General features: G+C 36.8%; 1 protein-coding gene across 3 annotated transcripts in view; it reads left to right on the top strand.

Moving 5' to 3' along the window:
• The window catches only part of LOC129758569 (extracellular serine/threonine protein CG31145), a 211988-nt gene that overhangs the window by 167639 nt on the left and 29634 nt on the right, over positions 1–14715 (top strand). The window contains exon 2 of one of the 3 annotated variants that reach the window (XM_055756099.1): positions 1283–1446. The exons of the other annotated variants lie outside the window; for them this stretch is intronic. The gene's annotated coding sequence lies outside the window, so the exon portion shown is untranslated. The remainder of the gene's footprint in view (positions 1–1282; positions 1447–14715) is intronic. 3 annotated transcript variants of the gene reach the window in all.

The raw sequence follows: 14715 nt of genomic DNA on the forward strand, positions 1-14715 counted from the left end.
CTACTGTCTCCGGTCATTGATATAGAAAGTTATCAATATAATCCTTGGAATAATGATTGAAATGTGTTTTAAGCAATGATTGAAGGTTTGTTAAAAGTTGGTAACCCCTTTCTTCAATTCTTTGAATAAAAATTATGACTTTAAAAAAAATACATTTTAATCACATTTCTGAAGGGTTGAAAATTTTACACCGGGGGGGAGGGGGGCATTTATGAAAACGTGACGTTATACAAAAAGGGGAGGTTACGGAAGTTGTGACAATATGTGATAAAGAGGTGATGGGGGGTCAAATTTTTCCAAACTTTGCGTGACATCATTTATGAACGCCCCCTTAGACGAGTCTTTTCAAGAATTAGTAAATTATTAATTTGATCCTTTTTAAAATGGATCAAATAAAGCTCAGGAGCAAAACCAACACTACTGATATTATTCGTGTTGGTTTTTTTCTTCATTTGGTTTCGTTTGCTTTTTTAATTCTCAGGTTACACTATAAAATTTGATTTGGAGCCCCTCCCTTCTATCCTTCCTCACAATAAGGAGGGATGGATCTCAAATCATCATTGGAACATACAGTGCATTAAAATACACTCCCAGTCCAAATTCTGTTCCATTCCATTCCATGTTCCATAATTGATCCCATATCATATTTGACTCCATTTGTTAGATAAATTCTTGGTCTATGCAAAACCCCTCGTCCTTAACGTTATCCACGATTGAAGGAAAAAGGAGTCTAAAATGAGCATATAACCATTTCTCGTGTCCAAATGCTCTCCCATGCCCAATTTAGTTCCATTTGCTGGATAAGGTCTTGAGTTATGCGAGAAATTGTATGGGAGCACCCTCTCCCCTTAAAATTTCCCCTCTGGAAGAACGGAGGTGTTCAAGATATCATAGAAACATTTCTAGTATTCAAATACCTTCCCACGCTAAATTTAGTTCCATTTGATCTAGTGGTTTTCCAGTTATGCTGAATATTTTTAAAGAGCCTCCTCCCCTCTTTATTTTTCCTCGCTGGAAGGAAGAAGCGGTACCAAATACCGTTTTTCATATAAAAATACTCTTTCAAGCCAAATTTGGTTCAATTTTCTCGAATAGTTCTCAAGTTATGCAATACAAAAAGGTATGAGAGCCCTCTCTTCTTTTATCAACACTGGAATAAGGGAGGGGTCTGCAATAATCATTGAAACATCTCTTATTTTAATTGAAAACTAAATTTTTCATTTGAGCTACATTGTGAGTCTTTCCTGAATATGTATGAATGTAATTTTTATTTTTTCCCCAGCCCATCATTTGTGGGCGGCTGCGAAGCCGCAGAAAATAAAACACCAACTTGCCGCCCCGTTTCCCACAAGCGCCAATTTATATAAATCAATCTTTGTGGAAACGCAAATTTATTGCTTTACATTGCGTCCCGGATCGTTGGCTGCCTGGTTGTCAAGGTGAAGGGTAGGTATACATTCAATATCAGTGAGATTCTCGGTTGTTTTCATTTTTTTTTTCCTGTAACAGCGCTCTTCTATTTCGCTGCTCTCAGCTAACCTGGTTGATTGTTTTGTCAAAACCCTCCGCGCCATTGCTGCCAGACTGATATCGTTGCAGTTTTGTTCGGCAGAGAGTTGAGTTCGCGAAAAATGTTTCCTCTTGCTGTGATGAACGCTTCAAAAGCAACCGCGCCGCGCCCCCTTATCAGCGTGTTCAGGTTTCAATTTTTCCCGGTTCGCTGAATTCTGGCTTCAAAATTGTGAGATAAAATCCATAATTCTGGATAAAATTTCACAATGGGTAAATTTGCTGTTTTCAGAATTTAAATTTTAAGAAATGCCAAAACACCTTGACTGAATATTATAAAGCAACTTTAACAACTTATGACTGTCAAGTTTAACAAATACATACTACTTCGAACGATTTTTGTAATCGAAGGAAATGCTCAAGATATATGACACTACGTAAACAAGTTTAAATATCTATTTTGAAAAAAATGTGTTGAAAATACACACTCTTCCATCGGTGTGAGCCAGCCGTAGTGCTGTCAGTGCATCGGACGGGGCCTGTAAATGTGTGATGTTATGCCACTTTTTGCGCATCCGATTCGAGTTGATGAAGCACCTGCACTGGAAATAAAAACCAACATATCGTCCACCATGTCATGTCCATCACTTGCACTGACCTGAGCTGCAGTAGCTATGCTAGAGCTTCGCGATCTTTCCTTCGAATAAATGCACGTGGACCCGGACAATGAACAACAGATTTTCATCCGTCAACTAGAGGACGACCCCCTCCCCCTCCTTGCACCTCCCTCATGAATGTGATTGACGAGTTTGTAACGCTGTAAATGAATTGAATTTTCCATTGTGTTCCGGATCGTTATTTGTTTTGTTTGAAGCATTTTTTTTTCTCCGGTTCGTAAAGATAGCGATTGACGTCTGTCACTCCATAAGCTAAACATCTTTGTTATTTACAAACGGACTAAAAGGAAAACATGTCTAAATTGTTGAATTTGGCCACTGAATTTGTATCATTAGTTCTGAACTACGGAATTTTTAAAATCCAGAATTAGATCCATTTATTCAATTTGTGTTTTTTTTATATTTATTATAGACATTTTACAACAGTTGTGGCTTTCGAGTCTCTGACTTTAATTTGTGTCATAATTTAATTCTATTCAGAACGACGAACATTCTTTGGATATCTTAAATATTCCCATTAAATCAACACTTCAAGCTCTCGAACTTATTCAAGTTTTCAAAACCTTCTATTAGCATTCCATTTTCAAAGTATTCTACAACGTAGTGAGTTTTTGTTTTGTTTTGAACATTAGCTGGACAATAAATCATACTTTACGATTCACTACCGCATTCCTTTATTTTTTCCACTTTCTAAGAAGAAACTATGGAAAACAGCCATTTTTACCAAGGTTATTAGATCACGAGGTTCTCGGACTCTGTCAGTAAGTAGGCGAGGAGAGCGCGGTGAGATTCAGCGAATTTGTTTGTAAATATTGCAATGCAACTACCAATGCATTGGTATTTTTGCTTGAGCTGAGGGCTTTGTTGGTAAACAAACTCCACGAACTGCGCAGTAGCAAAATCAAAATGGTTGCATCGGGAATTTCACATATCGTTACACCTCCTTTATCTACACACCTTGATGTTAACTACGTTTTTCTCAAGGGCGCATCTAGAGTTCGCTGTTGGGGGACTGATTTTACAATTTCACAAAAGTGAGGAGAGTAAATAAAGTCGAAAGTACCTGAAGATTAGAATGAATAGGGAGCTGGAGGGTCTTTATACTTATTTGCGGTTCCCCTCTCTTTGAAATTTTGTAGAACAAAATCAGAGGAACCTATTAAGGGATATTTGAAAATTTGAGAAGAAAGTTTAAATCTCTGAACACATTTTGTATTTTCCCGATTTAATTTTAACATCCATGTATATAAACCACGAATTAAAAAAAATCAATCATGCAACACACAGATTTTTCACCATTAGTCGTACATTTTCTAACGTGGTTTAACTAGTTCGATAATAAATAATGAATAAATAAAGTTTAGTAACGAGTTGCGAACATAATGTCTTACAATGCCGAAAACAACTCTATAGAGTCTGACTTCCATCCGTACCGTTGCCGTCAACACGTAGGCCTGAGCAACGTATCCTTGCTGTGTACTTGCAGGAACTTTATACATCATTTATATTTTTTTCTCACCTGTTTTCTAATCAGCACTTTTCAGTGCTGAAATTATTGTCATTTTCTTTTATTCATAATTCTCTCCACTGCATGGGAAAGCCATTGACCGACGCAAAAGCCGGAAGAAAAAGAATTGCGTAGTCAGATTCAGGTTAATGCTCTTAAAAACGAAAAGTATCCACCAATTAAGGTCACGATTCCTGACTTCAATGCCTGTCGGAAAGAAATCGTCTCTTCTGTCAAGAATGTGAAGATTTCTTTTCAGATCGGTAGAAGGGAAACTGCACGTATATTGGCGGAATGTTTTGATGCTTTTCAAAAAATTAAAATTATTTGAATATTAAAAAGCACCATTTTTAGGTACGCCAATAAAAGTAATCGTCCAGTTCAAGTTACACTTCGTGGTGATTTGAAACCGGATTAGATCACAACCGAATTAAATTCTTTACTAGGATTTTCTCCGATTCAAGTGATTCCAATGAGGAAAAAACTAACACGAATAATATCAGTAGTGTTGGTTTTGCTCCTGAGCTTTATTTGATCCATTTTAAAAAGGATCAGGTTAATAATTTGCAAATTCTTGAAAAGGCTCGTCTTATGTTTTTTTGTAGGATACCAGATGCATGCTTTGCGGCTCATTCGATCATGAAAAATCTAAATGCCTTTTTGGTGGATATAAACCACAAAAAAACAATTTCAAGTGTGCGAATTGCGCAGGTAATCATTCCTTCAATTCCATCGACTGTCCAGTTAAGGCAAAAATTATTGCTTCAAGGAAAAAACCCAAAGTTGTGAGAAAATTTTCTTCTCCCCCTTCCTCTTTTTCGTCTTCACACGTCAGGCCGGTGAACAATCTGCCTGTTCGCGGTCAGCCTCGGCCTACTTTAGAATTGCGACTTGGTAATGCTCGAAGTGATTTCAATGTTACCTGTGTTGATTCAGCGCCACAGACTCGTTGTTTGACGTTCTCAGAGGCGGTTGAAAATGAGTTGCCTACCCAGGGAATAGCTTATGGCAAAAAACCAAGTCTCAATGCTTATACGAAGGCTTGGCAAAGTCTCAGAAACTCAAATAACTCCTTTTCTTCCTTATTTCTGATAGAATTCTCAAAGGGATGCACATTCTGACCACCACCAAATGTGTTAAATTCAGTTCCGTTCTACCCATTTTCCATCTCACTTACAAAAATTAGGCCTATTGCCAAAATTCAGGGAAAAACTATGACATATGAGGACGTTCAACCGTTTTTCCGAACACTTTGATTTCGATGCATCGAGGGATTTATTCATAAGAAAAATTTCAATTGCGTTTAGAACGGTGTAATTTGTGTAGTTGTTTTCATCATAAATCATTGGGATTAACATGTGATGCGTTGATATGTTACCAAATAAACAAATAATCAAATTATCATGTTGTCAGGCTAAACCTCGAAAAATCAGGCACATTGGCGTATCTGGATGCACGTGATCTTTTCTTCTATTTATATCTCTTGTTTGTCTATCACCAACAGCGTTATCAGATTTCAAATCCGTAGGTTTGACGAAAAACGAAAATTGTACTGATTTTGGCAAAATGAAACTTGATGACTTTGTTTATTGATCGCCACGTAAAATTTTCGTTTATCCGCAGAATTCCTGTTATTTTTTCGATAGTTCCTAGAAAGGCCGTAGAAAATGCTGATAATCCGCAGATTTCGAGCATCGATCTGTATAAGAGCACAAATCCGTAGATCTTAGGAGAAATCCGTATAACTACGGAGAAATCCGTAGATCAGGCAACTCTGTCACGGTCAAATTTAGAGCTGAACTGAGGCGGAGATTGCGGTTTCAGGTTTCGTCGGAGAGCCATTGTTTCTTTATAGAAAAACTCATGATAAATATTTACGGCTTATGTTCATTCATCCTTCAATATTTCTTTCTTCTAAAACTTTCTATTCCTTGGAAAATTTACATACAAAATACAAAATTTTTACATCATGAGTCATGACAATTTCAAGAACTTATGGAAATTTACATATATCTAACCGTCAATAGTGTAAGTTCAAACAATTATTGCCAATTAAGGATATTGAACAAAAACAAATAGAGCTTCGACAAATATCTAAATAATGTTTTGATCAATCGAGAAACAAAATTAAATCGTTTTAGGAAGTTTAAATGAAGTAAATCAAAATTAAACTTAAACAAGCCTTTTAATTATTGTTAAAATTATTATTATTATTATTATTATTAGGGGGGGAGTAGGGTCTAACACTTTCAAAAAATCGATTTTTTTTTATTTTATATTTTCTTATTGTAAAACATTTCAAGAATGTTGTGTCAAATTTTCAAGTCAATCGAAGCAAAACTGTAGAAATTATAGGTTTTTAAATCCTCTTATCTAATACTGCAAGAATTCTAGAGCAGAAACTTCAAACGCGTTTTTCTCCTAAGCACATTTTTAAAGTCAGTGGACATCGTCATTTGAAAACTAATTCACCGATTCTTTTCAAATTTGGAACATATTTTCTACGTATAAAATACCAAATCCCAACGATTTTCTTTTTTATTTTTTTTTTCTTTGGGGAGATTTTACAGATAAAAAATGGCGGATTTTTTCGTGAAAATCGTAGTTTTTACTTCAAACAGCCACAAAAATTTCATAAAATTTTTTTTAAGTTAAATAAAATCGTTGGGGTTGAGAAAAACATCTATTAAAAATATTTTGCTCTGATTTTTTGACTTCAGATGATTCTGTGCTGAGATACAGTGTCCACCGCAAATCCTGTTTTCTAAAAGGCATCCTGGAAAGTGCTCCGTCGCCGGCTCATTTTTCAATATTTTTCTACGAAAAAATTACTAAATGTTCTTTTAACAATGCTTTGTATAATGCAAAAAATTTGAATACATTTGTTTGAACGATAGCTCTAAAAAAAATTCGTGAAAATGGCGTTTTTTTACCCGTTAGACCCTACTCCCCCCTTAATAAAATTATAGATTTCTTATGTAATTAATTGCTTTGTTTCTTGTAAATAAAAGAATAAAATCGCACGCTTTTTCAAATAGTGCAATGAATTGAGAATAAACAAAGTTGATGCTTACATCTTTCTGACAGATTGAAAAAAAAACCGCCAATCGAAGCCTTTCTGACCTAATTATACCCCAGAAGATATGTACCTGAAAGCCACAAACAGCATTCTTTTGGTCGAGCAGAGGTGAAAGTTGGCCCAATCCAGCCAAGCCCTTTCTCAACATCATGTTGATGAATGGAGAACGTCCTGCATTCAGGGAGCAACATTCGGAACCGAAAATTCCGGCACCAAAACGGTCCACATGCTGAAGTTTTTTTTGTGGCAATAATTAACGCTTCAAGACGTGACGTATCATAATTGATGTCCACAGAGATGGTGTAGATAATTGAAAATTCGCGTGCTTCATATTTTTAAAAGAACAGATTACTGCAAAAGAATACTTTCTGAGCATTTAAAATAAGATGTTGGCTTCTTGATAGTTAATTTTTAGGAATAAAAAAAAAGTAATTGTTGTTCCACTTAGCTTTTTTTTCATTCTTCCTTGGCAAAGCGTTCAAAATAAAACACTTCCATTCAAAGGAAAAAGAACTAATAATCGAAGCTAATTATCTTAAATCGGCTCAACCGCCCAGAACTTGAATGAAGTGTTAAAATAGGTATCGATTATCCGGAATTGAAGATAATTTATCCAAAGCGTATAAACTTCACGCTTATGTTCTATGCCAGTCATTAGAAAATGGATTTGTTAAATTCCAGTGGAAACCAATCATTATAAAGCAATCACAATCTTCCAATGTTGTTTTGATTCCGTTGAGAAAATATTTAGTTTAAAAACAGAATAATTACGATTAATTAAATGTTAAATCTATTACTTAAAAAGGTTAATCGGCATCATTATATTTGCTATGTTTTAAAAAAATGTCCATAAAAAAGCTAGGAACCTTTTTGAGTTAATCTAGCATACCCGGTGCAAATTGTTCTCTTAAAACTTGGGCTCATGAAAGGCTAAGTGGGTCAGCAAAAGATTTCTGCTGGTTTATTTTAAAAATTTCGTGCTGACTGGACTGTCTGGTATATCTAAATTGTTCGAGTACCTTCCGTGCCAAATTAAGATAAAAAGAGCAAACAATCGCCAGAAATTGGCTGCCAGCAGCAGCCTCTTGAGCCGGATTAAACATTATTATTGTACGGAAAAGGGGCATTCGCTTCTTGGACTTGGCCAATCAGAGTGTCTTAACTTGATTTCGCCTTCCTGGAACGTCATCATCATCATCATCGGTCATTTCGGGCTAGCAGCAGATGGAGGCAGTGAACCAAACCCCGAGTGCACCAATTTCAAACTTTGCAATAATCCGTTATAAGCCACGAGAGCGAATTTCTCCCGAACCGGAACTGATCCCTTCCTTCAAACTTAGACCCATAACCCTTCTCCTTCTCCTTCTTCGTTCAAAAGTGTATTAGGGTTAGTTGCCCTACTTTGGACCCTTTAAGCGGTGGTTTTTAAATAATCACGCTTTTCACATAAACAAACGGGAGCTTTCTATCTTTAAAGAAATTTATTTATAGTTCATTATCTTATCTACAAGTTTCAATGAGAATTTTCAACATAGGTTTCGCCTTTATTGAAAGATTTGCATAGATATTGATGATCAAAATTTCCATCTTTGAACCTACTGTTCCTATTTTGGTACTGTACTGGTACCTTCAATTGGACCTATATCTAAAATTCTTATAAAATATATGATTTTTCGAAAATAAATAAACAAATTCAACAAAAGTGTAATCTTTAATTAAATATTACCATAAAAAATATTACAGCTTTTTAAGGACTTAAAAAAATTACATTTCTGTCATGAATATTTTAAACATTTTTATTCCCCGTCAGCTCTATCAGCAGAAAAATAGCTCAAATTTTGATATGTCTACTAACTTATAGTTTATTTGCGTAAAGCTAACAAAAAATGTAAGATATGTTCAATATTGGTTCTGAATTATGCCCCAATTAAAAATTCGCACTTTTGTTGATTTGTTTGGTATTCACACAAAGTTTTTGTGATGTTAGGTCTAAAAATGGAACATCAAAGTCAAAGTCTCCTATATTTGGACCCTTTACAAATTTTCCGGGTTTTCCATTGATTTTCATTTGTTTTAGGAAAAATAGGTAATCTGGTTCATATTCTCCATAGTGAAAGTAATAACCCTTTAAATATTGGCGTGGACACTGAAAAAACGTGATTTTTACTGATTTCCTCTCATTTCTCAAAACGCACCCCACTAATTGAGCTGTTTAATTTACCACTGAATAGGAGGTATATTTTTATAAACGTTGAAAATTTTATGAGAAAGACTTTTTATGGCAAAAAGCGGCATGGAAAGATTCAGGAAGAATAAGAGTTCATTGTGCACTTAGCAGCATCTTTATCCTTTGCAAGCAAAATGAATTATTCCCAATTTTCGGCATTTTAGGACTAAAGTAGGCTCTAGGACCAAAGTAGGAGCACTCACCCTATGGGGGACCTTTCTACAGATAGCCAACTAATAGCATAATGTGTATCTGTTTGCACCGAAAGTGCAAATCCACTTAACGTCAACGCCCCACTTCACCATTCGAGAAGGGAGCACTGCTGTTTGCATAGAAGTTCGCGCCAATCGGATTCATTGACTAGGAGCAGCCAAGCGAACTTCCACGGGCCGGACGCCTTAATCACTTTCGTTGCACTCACTTGTCAGATATTGGAGCAGCAGCAGCAGCCTGATAGCCCTTTTGGTTGCGAGCCTCCTAACGGTTGCTTTTGTAGTGTAGGCCTACCGAATTTGGACCCCTCCTGGCTGCTGATGCTATTTGAAAACGCGTGGCACCCGTTCGATGATAGAATGTGGGAGGATGCGTGAAGGGTTGAGGGGAGGCAAAACAGGCGAACATCGATGTTAATCCATGTTTAATGGAGAAGGGTTAAACGGTCCCCAAATAATTTGAACGCTCAATTTTTGACACAGGCTCTCACGATGAAGTTTTTAAAACTTCGAGCTTTGCGATGACCGAATTGTGCGCCAAGAAAAGTATGTGTATAGTAAGCATTCTGGACATGGTTTTTTAAAGAACTGGAAAATTCGAACTCTGCTGATATCTCTTGTAAAAAAATAATTCTTCTTGTATTATTTATGTGCTACTTATTCTCTAATTTTTTTTCTGAGAAATGCCTGGATTTTGTCTTGTTTTGAATTGACAGTTTTGAAAATCAGACCAGGGTTTTGAATAAACAGGCTCGAATTGGACCGGCTCCAATGAATTTGGAAAGACATCCTGTGAAGAACTGTGTACACACCATCAAATATGGTAGTTGTATTTGTAAGGTGTGGATTTATCGCATCATGTACGTTAGCAAAGACCTTCATCATATACGCTAGATACGTATATTAGTCTCCCATCTTGCCTCTCACCTGTCCCTCACACTGACATTGGCCCACTGCGTGTGGCCCTTCAGTCAGTCCTCCGACCAGCGCTTCGGCAGGCGTAAAACATCGTGTTAGATAGATATTCAGAATAGTGAAATTGAGCAGCGATAAGCTGTTTGATAGAAATCGCGAATTTTATATTGGCGATCCTGCCAGGAGCCTGGATTAAGTTTTCTAGTGTCGAGAAATAGTTCAAATTGCGGAAGAGCAAAAATTTCTGGGATTGCAAAATTTCAACAAAATGACAATACGGGAGCAATTCACAAAAAAAGAAGCGTTCATAAAAGCATAAATTGTTATTGGAAATTTCCAAGTTGGATTGATGGATTGAATTGCACCAAGGTTCTTCGGAAAACAGGTTTTGGTTTCGGTACGAATTTTTAACAGACAAAGGTGGGCTAAGATGGATGGTCTCAAATAACGTTCAAGTTATAAAATTTGGAATGTTTATTATGTAAATATAAAGTGCGAGAGAAATATTTGAAATATGCCAGCCTTAAAAGGGTTCTTGTCAAGCAAGGGAATGCTATCAGTCCTCAGAAGGATTCGGTTTGAAAAGCGCGATTAGCACTCCAATCAAAATTTCAAACAAATGGATGCGCCAGTAAAGTCGAATCAGGAGAGTCATCAGCATTGTCGTAACAGGTAAAGTCATTTAGATTCAATTTTTAGAGTTCAGATCACGCGAGTACGCCAGTTTAAATGAAAATTTTGTTCAGGTGTGTACGCTGTCGAGACCGACACAGCTAGAAATATTCGGGCGAGCGCGCCGACATACACTTTTCAGGCGAGTACGCCAGTAAACAACATACAGGCGAGTACGCCAGCATGCATCCTTTAGGCGAGTACGCCAGCAATACATCATTAAGGCGAGTACGTCAGCATATTCAGACGAGTACGCCAGCTTACCACATACAGCATACAGACTAGTACGCCAGCATACAACATTCAGGCAAGTACGTCAGCATAGACTTTTCAGGCGAGTACGCCAGTATACATTCAGGCAAGTACGCCAGCATACAATATCCAGGCGAGTACGCCAGCAAACAACATACAGGCGAGTATGACAGCATACAAAATTCAGGCGAGTACGCCAGCTTAATCTATTCAGGCGAGTACGCCAGCACACAGTCAGGCGAGTACGCCAGCATACAACATCCAGGCGAATATGCCAGCTTACACTATTCAGACAAGTACGCCAGCATGCAATTAGGCGAGTACGCCAGCTTACCCTTCAGGTTAGTACGCCAGCATACAGTCGTGCGTGTACGCCAGCTTACATCGTTCAGGCGAGGACGCCATCTTACACCGTCCAGATGAGTACGCAAGCTAACTCGGTTCAGGCTAGTATGCCTGCGAATATTTTAGTATCAATCAGCTGTCTAAAATCAGGCTAGAACGTCATCTAAAATTCTCTTTCATACAGGCTAGTACACCAGCAAATGCAAATCTGTGATTAATAAAGTCAAACACAAAGCTAGCTTAAGTAGACCAGCTTACAGAGATTAACACAGATTGTGAAAATCCTCAAAGTCAACATAGAGCATTAACATGTTTACGGTGAACGAATCCGTAAAGGTTGTAATCGTTAGTAACTTCTGATTTTGAGGAGAGTGAAAATTAAAGATGTTTCGAAAGTATGAGTTACGGCATGCAAAAACAAACCTAATAACAATGAGTACGTTTGATTGTATAAGGTCTCAAATGTTCTCAATAAATAAATTATTTGTTTGCAACGGTTCAATTATCCCCATCGACCTATGTAAGTGAAGTCGAGGCAATTTTGGAATGAGAGAAATTCTTGGTTTATGCAAAACAATTGCATGGGAGCTTCCCTTCTCCCTAACTTTATCCCCAATTGATAGAGAAAGAAGTCTCAAATAAGTATATAACCTTTTCTCGTATCCAAATTTCTTTCCATGCCAAATTTGGTTCCATTTCCTCGATAAGCTCTAAATCTATGTGAAAAATTGTAAAGGAGACCCCTCTCTCCTTTCTATCACCCCAATAAGAGGAGGCAATAGTACTAAATATTCATAGAAACATTCCTCAAACTCAATTACCCAACCAAACTTAACTTGGTACCACTCGCTCAGATAAGTTCTCGAATAATGTAAATTGATTGTACTCCATTTACCCGAAAACCATTGCCCGGAATGAAAAATCCCCAGAATTTCAATCGCCAGAAAGAACCATTCCCCAGAATTTTTTTCCCCAGAAAAATTTTCGCCAGAATGTACCATTTCCCAGAAATTTTTTTCATCAGAATGAACCATTTACCAGAAATTTTTTCGCCAGAAGAACCATTTCGCAGAAAATTGAAAACATTTATCCTTACTAGAAATTTATTTAAAAAAAACTAATTGTTACAAAAAAATGGGGTTTCATAACTTAATTCTTTTGCGGCAAAGCCGCAACCAACGAGGATGAAGGGGCTGAGGCGGCACAAAGCCGCCGAAGCTCCCAAATCCGAGGTAGCCGCCGACCCGCCGTCGGAAGCGGCGGCCCCATTACATTGGTCTAGGTCTGCCGGGGCTTCCTAGGTCTGCGTGAAAGCTAGGGGTGATCCCTTAGCCCCGTCCGCCACGCGACAGCGTGAAGGACAAAACGTCTTTCAAGTTCGAACGCGCAGCGTGAGGAGTCGGATACCAAAACGGTTTTTTAAAGGAATATTCATAGAACCATTCCTCGTACCAGAGTACCCTCGCATGCTAAAATTGGTTTTTATTTGCATGATCAAATCTCGAACTATGCAAACATTTGTCTTTTCTTTGAGAGACCCCCTCTCCCCATCCAGTGAGAGGTAGGGGTCTCAAACTATTATAGTAATCTTCCCAGGCCTCAGAAGCACCCACCTGGCAAGTTTTGATTATAGCGGTTTAGAAGTTTCCGAGTTCATCGGAAACAGAAAGACAGACAGATATTAATTTATATATAGGTTTATATTAAGGTTGCCAGATTTTTTCAGCACGTAGCCGGGTTGCAAATCTCGGCCATTTTATGTAAAAAATCTGGCAATATCGGGACAATTGTTTTCAAAATTGTCGACCAAATATTCGGGCAATATCCGGACAAATTTTGTCAAAACCCAAAAATCCCCGCAACAAAAATCAACAAAAAAAATTGAAAAATTAATTTTTTCATCATCATTTTTCGACAGATTTTAATTCGCATTTTAGACTTAAAAAACCCTTTTGTGATTATTTTTGTGAAACTTACTCAAAAAAAATCGTTCTAGACACATAATCAGAAAATTTTTACAACACATTTTGTTTCTTTTAGCTTCACTATATGTTTAATTAGTTATGTTAGACACTTCCAAATTCTATCTATATAAATGAATGTTTGTCTGTCTGTCTGTTCCCTACAGAATCGCAAACTACTGAACCGATCAATGTGCAATTTGGTATGTAAGAGTTTTTGGGGTCGGAGATGGTTTCTAAAATACTTTCAAACCGCTCCGACGTAAAAAATGAGGGGCTCCCATACAAAATTAATAACAATATGACATAATTCGAACAATTTTCGGATACTACTGAGCCGATCCACGTAAATTTGGGTCTGGAGCCATTTTCAAGACCGGGAATGGTTTGTATTATACTTTAAAACCGCTTCAAATCCAAAGAAAGGGGCTCCTATACATAATTATCAAGAAATTGACACGATTCGAACAAATTTAAAAAACTACTGAACCGATTGCCGTGAAAGTTGATGTGAAGCTGTTTTCAAGGCCGGGAATGATTTCTATAATACCTTCAAACCTCTCCGAATTGAAAAAGAGGGGGCTCCCATACTAAATTACCAAAATTTTCACACAATTTGAACAATTTTCGGAAACTACTGAACCGATCAACGTGAAATTTGAAATGTAGCCGTTTTTGAGACCAGCAATGATTTCTATAATACTTTCAAACTCCTCCGAATCCAAAAAGAGGGGGCTCCCATACAAAACTAACAACATTTTCACACAATTCGAACAATTTTCAGAAACTACTGAACCAATCAACGTGAAATTTGAAATGTAGCCGTTTTTAAGACCGGATGGGAATAATTTCTATAATAATGTCAAACCCCTTTGAAACCACAAAAAGTAAGGCTCCTATACAAAATTATCAGAAAAAAAAACAAAAAATTTAAAAAATCCTTGAGGATTTTTGTTAAAAATAAATGAACGTCAGCATTTTGACAAAATGAGATGATTTCTTGAGTTCACAAATCAGTTTTTACTTAGTTCGATGATATATTGTATTGATTGACGCTCTCTATATTAATGAATAAATACTCTCATATTTGATAAATGAAACATATGTTCATATTACTAACAAAACTAATGTATAAGTGTTTTCGTAATGTATGACACGCTTTTTGATTTTGTACAAATTTGCCTGTAACTAAATACTTCTTTCGCTTCAAAACGGGGCGATTTTTTTAAAATTTGAAGGGTTTATTTATTGTATTGAAGATCTTTCCTAATTTTTTTTAAAGGGTGACTTCTTCAACTTCCAAACCTTGAAGTTACGTTGAGACTCAAGACAATCTAGAAGCTCAGATGCCATGAAAAA

Source organism: Uranotaenia lowii, chromosome 3 (genome assembly GCF_029784155.1).
Source record: "Uranotaenia lowii strain MFRU-FL chromosome 3, ASM2978415v1, whole genome shotgun sequence".
NCBI classification, from domain to species: domain Eukaryota; kingdom Metazoa; phylum Arthropoda; class Insecta; order Diptera; family Culicidae; genus Uranotaenia; species Uranotaenia lowii.